The sequence below is a fragment of the Sturnira hondurensis genome, unplaced genomic scaffold, assembly GCF_014824575.4.
Source record: "Sturnira hondurensis isolate 20B ecotype Veracruz unplaced genomic scaffold, ASM1482457v3 Scaffold0019428, whole genome shotgun sequence".
Lineage (NCBI taxonomy): Eukaryota > Metazoa > Chordata > Mammalia > Chiroptera > Phyllostomidae > Sturnira > Sturnira hondurensis.
In genome coordinates, this window is record NW_028092059.1 from 10,189,674 (window position 1) to 10,196,820 (window position 7,147).

The window sequence follows — 7,147 nt, forward strand, 5'->3', positions numbered from 1 at the left end:
GAATTTACATGGCCAAACAAGTTACTGACCATGACTGAAAATGATCTTTTTCTTCACTCAGAACATACTTATTTCTTCTTTGTAAAATGACTTTCACAGTACATGGCTTATTATTTTCACTCTTCTTAATGGAAACATATCTTCTATCTTGGAATAGTGAATTAATTTACAAGTATCACTAACAAGGTGATCAACAGGAAGTAACATTTTGGCTGAAGGAGGGGTGTGACTGTAAAGCACTGAGGCTGATCTCAAATGTTCTTTCAACTCTAAAGTGTGACTTGCTCTTCCCTCTCTAAGATTATCGTACGCCACTTGTTAATTGAGAGGGCAGCTCTGAAAGAGGAATGTCAAAACGTTTTACAGCAACGACAACATTGTTAAATTTCATGAAGCGCTTCCTGAGGGTGCCATTTTGAAAGATAATCAGATGTCACACACGATTGTGGAGAAAAATTGTCAGGCCCATCACTTTCTAGACACATATTTACTTAAGCTTCAGTTGTTTTCCTCTTATCAAGTGAAATACTGAATGGGCTTAAGTGTAGCCAAATCATACATCCTTTAATTCAAAACAATCTCTGCTTACTTTCCCTCTTCCTCTTTAGTTTGGTAGTGCCTGCCATGATCTAAGTCAGGCTTTGGCAATTTGGGGAAGGAGCAGATAGGAAACGTTTATGGCTTTGTGAAACAAAATACAAAATAAAGCCTATAATGCTAGTAATACTTATACAAAAGAGAAAAAAAACCCTGGCCTGCCCTGCCTTGTTTGCCTGGGTGGATACTCCAGATACCGGAGAAGCTTTGTGATGAGTTGCTGGCTAAAGAAGACTTTCTCAGGAGGATAGCGGACTAGACCAATGAGAAGGGATCTCAGTGGGCAATGGGGTAGGTGACTGCCATGGTCTGTTTCACTGTCTGCCCCAGTGACATGTAGGTAAAGGGTGGGCATCTCAACTTGGGCAGCAGCCCAGGGGTAAGGCCACTCACTCGAATGAGATTCTGACATTTGATACCCCCAAGTTGCAAACTGCTGAGTTCCCAATGTACAGCTGGCAACTGGCATGGACCTTGGAGAGTGGCAAGGTGTGACTTGGAAGGCAGTTACTAGATGTGGGTAGGGGAGGGGGATGGAACTTCTTTTCCCCATAATTCCCACTTGCCCTTGGCCTCCAAGGCTCGAGTGCTAGCTCTTTGGAGCACTGCCCACAGACATACACAAAAGGGCAGCAGGCCCCATTTGGCCCATTCATGATTTAGATGATCTACAATCCTCGTTTCTAAATTCCAGGAAGAAGACATCTCTCTGAAGAACAGTCTTTCCTGAGACAAATAAATGCAAGAGATCTTGCATCCAGAGGAACTTGTTTCATTTCAGTTATTTTACTCAATAACTTATTTTAGGTATATCCTGAATAATTATTTTAGTAATTTTTCGTATTCTTCCTCAGTTCAGCAGAGAAATAAAAAGGTCCCAATTTTCTTTATGAGTGACAAGTTCCAGGAAGATTCTCAGATGGCTCTGCATTCCTTTCCTAGCAGCTAAAGATTATTCTAGTGTAAAGAAGGGGTCAGCACACCAGAACCTGTGGGGACAGAATCAGTCACGCCTCTTCATTTTTTATGACCCACAGCTAAAAAAGAGTTCTACATTTTTAAATGGTTGGGAAAATTCCAAAGAAAAATACTATTTTGTGACACATGAAAATTTATGAAATTCAAATTTTAGTGTCCATAAATAAAGTTTTATTGGAACATAGCCATGCCCATCATTTGCATATTATCTATGGCTGTTTCTCACTAAACGGCAGAGTTGAGTAGTTGCGACAGAGACCGTATGGCCTGCAAAGCCTAAAATATTTACTATCTGGTCCTATACAGAAAAAAAAGCTCTGGTTGAAAGTATGTCTCTAAAATAAGACTGTCTGTGTTCAAATCCCTCCTCACCATTTTTAGTATTGTATCCTCTTGCACAATTTACTTAATCTCTCCTTGCATCAACTCTTTCATCTGTGTAACAAAAATAATAGCACCTACTTCATAGAGTGATGTGCAGATAAATGTATTCATCTATGTGAGTGACTTAGACCAGAGGCTGGCTCATAGTAAGCATTCAATAACATTACCTATTTTTATGGTGTTTTCCTGAAATAGGATTTTATTTGTATAAATACTCATAATAATGAAACAAATATAGTTTTTCCAAATAAGAAACAATCAGATGGCAAAAAATATTTGAATTTTTCACGTGGAGTACTTTGCTATTTTGTACATGCATAAGAAATAATTGGCACTCTATGTTGTGCACAGGGGCCTGGAAGACATCATGACCCTGTCTATAAGCTATCAGTTTATTGAGGGAACTAAGTTCAAGCACATGAAACAGAAGTACCTTAAAAAGATTACTTTCTGCCTGGCTGGTGTAGCTCAGTGGATTGAGCGCAGGCCTGTGAACCAGAGGATCGCAGTTCGATTCCCTGTCAGGGCACGTGCTTGGGTTGCAGGCCAGTTCCTGGCAGGGGACACATGATACATTGTGTGTCCCTGGCAGAGGCAACCATACATTGATATTTCTCTCCCTCTCTCCTTCCCTTCCCCTCTAAAGATAAATAAATGAAATCTTTTAAAAAGATGACTTAAAAAAAGATTACTTTCTCTACCAAAAATTTTTGAAGCATACATTTTTCCCATTGTAATGGCAACTCTGTATGCTCAATTATACTGAAAGATTTTACTGGGCCAATTAATAAACAAAATCAACTATAGAAAGCAGCTGCACTTCTATACAGTAACAACAAACTATCCGAAAGATAAACTTTGAAAGAAATCCCATTTACAGTAGCATATTTAAAAATAAATTTGACTGAAGATTTGTAAGACCTATATTCTAAAACCTATAAGACTTTGATGAAAGAGATTGAAAGACACAAACAAATGGAAAGATATCCTGTGTTCTTGAATTGGGAAAATCAATATTCTAAAAGTGTCCATACTACTGGAAGCCTCAGACAGATTCAGTGCAATCCCTATCAAAATTACAACAGTATTTTTCACAGAAGTAAATAAAAACTCTCCTAAAATGTGTACAGAATCACAAAAGACTCCAAAAATTCAAAGCAGTTCTGAGATGAAAAGAAGAGCAAAGCTGGAGGCACCACACTTACCAAGTAGAAGCTACATTACAAAGTGATAGTAACTGAAGTAGGCTGGTACTGGCCAAAAAACCAGCCCATAGATCAGTGGAGCCAATGCAATACTGACGAAGGAGCCCAAAAAAACACATAACGGAGAAAAGACAATCTCTTCAATAAACGGTGCTGGGAAAATTGGACAGCTAGGTAAAAGAATGAAACTAGATCTATATCTTACATCATTTGTAAAAATTAAATGTATCAAATACTTAAATATAAGATCTAAATCCATAAAGCTCTTGGAAGAAAAAGATCCTTGATATTGCTTTTGATAATGATTTCTTATATAAGGTATGGAAAGCAAGGCAACAAAACCTAAAATAAACAAGTAAGATTACATCAAACTGAAGAGCTTCTGCACAAAAAAGGAACCCTTTAATAAACTGAAAAGGCAACCTATAGAATGGAAGAAAACATTTTCAAACCATATATTTAATAAGTGATTAATATCCAAAATATATGAAGAGCTCATATAATTCAACAGTAAAGAAGAAAATAATTCAATTTAAAAATAGACAATTGACCTAAGTTAATATTTTTCCAAAGAAGGAATACAAATGACCCATAGATATATGAAAAGGTGCTCAATATCACTAATTATCAGGGAAATGCAGATCAAAACCACAATGAAATATATCCCATACCTGCTAGAATGGCTATCAACAAGAAAACAAGAGATTAGTGTGGAGACAGGGAATGTAAATTGTTTCAGCTACTATGGAAAACACTATGACAGTTCCTTAAATAATTAAAAATTGAACTATCATATGACCTAGCAATCCCACTTCTGGGTGTATATCCAAAGGAATTGAAATCAGCATGTCAAAGATATAACTATGTAGTATTTTTCATATATAAACTCAAGTAAGGAAGCAACCTAATGAGTGAATGGATAAAGAAAATGTGATGTATATGTATGCAGTGGAATATTATTCAGCCATTTAAAGAAAGGTAGGCCCTGGCTGGCGTAGCTCAGTGGATTGAGCGCGGGCCTGCGAACCAGACGATTGAGGTTCGATTCCCAGTCAGGGCACATGCCTGGGTTGCAAACCGGTTCCTTGCAGGCTAACTACCAGCAGGGGATGCACAAAAGGCAACCATACATTGATGTTTCTCTCCCTCTCTCCTTCCCCTCTAAAAATAAATAAATAAATAAAATCTAAAAAAAAAAGAAAGAAAGAAAGGCAATCCTGCTATTTGCAGCAACATGGATGAACCTGGAAGACATTGCACTAAGTAAATGTCAGACAAAAACCAAAAAAAGAAATGCTGATTTCATAGGCAGATAGAATGGTGGATACCTGAGTTTTGGGAAAGAGGAAAATGAGGTGATATAGGTCAAAAACTACAATTTTTCAATTATAAGAAAGTTATAAGAAGGGTAAGGATCTATAATAATTATAGCATTGTGACTATAGTTAATAATATGATACTGTATACTTGCCAGTTACTGAGTGCAGATCCTAAGCATTCTTACCATGCACACAAACACACACAAAGTTAACTTTGTGAGGTGATGGAAGTGTTAGCTATCTCGATCTTGGTAGTCATTTCACAATCTATCTACCTTTCTATGGATAAATTGATAAAGTTATTGATCTATTGTTAGCTATAGCAACACATAGTAAACTTTAAATATATTCATATATAATTATATTTGTAATCATTTCTTAATACATGTAAAAATATTTTTTATCAAAAAATTAGAAAACATACAACTATTCATACTATTTTAATATAGTAGTGTACCACCCAGTATACTGAATTATACTCATTGTACTGAACTACATCAAAAGACTATTTACTGAGCCTAACAAAGGTGTGAGCCAAAAATCATCTTCTAGAAACTGCTCTTCTTTCCCTTATCAACATACTTGCTGCCTATAATCTAATGTTCATTAGTCCCACCCATAGGGCAAAATAATAGCTGAAGAATTAATTGTAAATTAGCTCTTTTTTTTCCTTCTGATAGCAAGGATTATAAATAGATTTGAAATTTTTCAAGATGTTATAAATGGAAAATATTGTCAGTATATAAATTGTAAAGCTCCTAGTCAAGTCTTATTTTGAACTTGAAGTTGATAACTAGATTTTTTTCTAGTAAGAGAAACATAACCATTCATTAATTCAACAACTATTTATTGAACAACACATAGCCAATACTCCCATGGAAAATGCACTCTTGTGGTTCTGGGATGGTACTAAATAATTCTGAGTGGTATCTCTCAACGTTTCTTTCAGTCTATTCTGTCAGCAACTGCAGACTAATCTTCCCAAAACCTTATTTTTGTCAATACATTTTCCTGTCCAAAAATCTTTGTTTTCACTGGTCAGTAGATCAAGTGCCAACTCCTTACCATGACATGACATGCAGAGCTTTTCATTACCTCACTAGAGACTACCTTCAGTTTTCCTTGTTACCGTACTGCCACACTTTCTCTCTCAAGCTCCGTTTCAGACACACTCACCTACTTTGCATCCTATAATCATATTTTTGCTTCTCCGCTCTGTCATGTAAAAAGTCCTCAGACATATGAACAATAAAATGTCAATAAATACATATCAACAACTGAATTTGAAAACAAACAAGCAGAACAGAACCAGAGTCATAGACATAGACAACATTTTGAAAGCTGCCAGATGGGAGGGGGTAGAGAGGTTGGGTGGCAAAGACGAAGGGATTAAGAAGTACAAGTTGGTAGTTATAGAACAGTCATAGTCATGTAATTTACAGCACAGGGAACATGTGGTGCCAGGTGGGTATGAGATTTATCAGGATGATCACTTAGTAAGTTACATAATGTCTAATCACTGAACTGTACTGCTGAGACTAATATAATATTGTATGTAAGCTGTAATGGAAAAACAAAAATCATATAAAAAAAGACTACCTTACTGACCACATCACCACCTGGCCATCACGAAGCAGTGGTGTCTGGGCAGAGAGTGGAGTTGAGGGAGCCAGGTGTCCCACAGCCTGGCCGGGGGAAAATGGCAACCACCTACCCTCCAGAAAGTTTTCCAGGAGTTGGCTGCTTGTGGGCATAGGGCCAGCTTGGCTGTCTAGACCATGAATGCGTTGGGTATCCTTGGCAACCTGAGCCACTTCCTGGCCATGATCTTGCTGTTGAAGAAGATCTGGAGGTCCAAGTGCTATACACAGACCTCTGGAAGAGACAGATTCTTTCGCTTTCCTCTTTACCAGGTACCTACACCTGTTCACCAACTTCATCTTTATCTACAACCCAGTCATGAAATAAGTTTTCTTTTCTGTGCCTATGTCACAGTATATGTGATCAATGGGGAATTTCAGAAAACATTTGATAGTGAGAATTACACATTGCAACTAGAGTTTCTTCTGGTCTCAGTAATTGGCCTCTCTTTCCTTGAGAACTATAATTTCACTCCCCTGGAAATCTGGTGGACTTTCTCTATCTACCTGTAATCAATGGCCATTGTGCCCCAGATCTCCCTGATCAGAAAGACTGGAGAAGATGAGATTATTACTATTTAGCACCTGTTCTTTCTCAGGCTGTACTGGGCACTCTACATAGCTAAACAGATCAGGGAGCACCAGACTGAGAATCTCTGTGACTAAATGACAATAGTGTCTGGAGTGGTACAAACTATCTTCTACTGTGACTTCTTCTACTTACCTGTGACCAAAGTCCTTAAAGAAAGGAAAGTAAGCCATCCAGTGCCAGTTTGAGGGCCTTCAGAGCACAAGGGCATGAAGCAAAGTATTTGAAATGTTCTACTGAGCGACTTATGCATGACTGAGCCCAAATGTTGAAAGTAAAGCCAGAAAAATATTTAGTGTGGATGAATTTCAGCAAAGGACTGATCATTCTATCTAGAGGACCTCATCAATAACACCTCCTTTATAGATGTAGCAACAAACCTGGGTCAATCACACAAACATGGTGCCGATACAATGTCAACAGAAACATCAAGGC

The 7,147-nt window shown here is 37.5% G+C and overlaps 1 pseudogene; it reads left to right on the top strand.

The window, feature by feature from the left end:
- The first annotated feature begins 6,261 nt into the window (after positions 1-6,261).
- LOC118974446 (ER lumen protein-retaining receptor 3-like) lies at positions 6,262-6,900 on the top strand (annotated as a pseudogene).
- The last annotated feature ends 247 nt before the right edge of the window (positions 6,901-7,147 follow it).